This window comes from Eimeria tenella, genomic scaffold (assembly GCF_000499545.2).
Source record: "Eimeria tenella Houghton genomic scaffold, Eth_scaff1968, whole genome shotgun sequence".
Classification (NCBI taxonomy): domain Eukaryota; phylum Apicomplexa; class Conoidasida; order Eucoccidiorida; family Eimeriidae; genus Eimeria; species Eimeria tenella.
Genome location: NW_013541809.1, coordinates 1,209 through 1,525, shown reverse-complemented (window position 1 = coordinate 1,525; position 317 = coordinate 1,209).

The following is a 317-nucleotide window of genomic DNA, read 5'->3' as shown; positions in this document are numbered from 1 at the left end:
CCCCCACCGCTCCCCCTGCCGCTGCTGCTGCTGCTGCTGCTGCTGTCAGGGGTTGCTGCTGCGTTGGGCGGCGCGAAGACGGCAGGCTGCGGGGTGTACGTACAGTTGGGGCCGGCGCCTGGGGTGTACGTACACCCCGAGGCTGCAGCTCGGGGGGCCCCCCATTTTGTCTTTTTCATTTTTTTTTAGGTTTCTTTTGGCAAACAAAAGAGACCCGTTGTACCTTTTCACTTGGCCCTTCCCACTCCTTCTCATTTGATTTTGGGGGCCCTTTGCTGCCAGCAGCAGCTGCTGCCTTTCCCGCCCCCGGCCTGCAA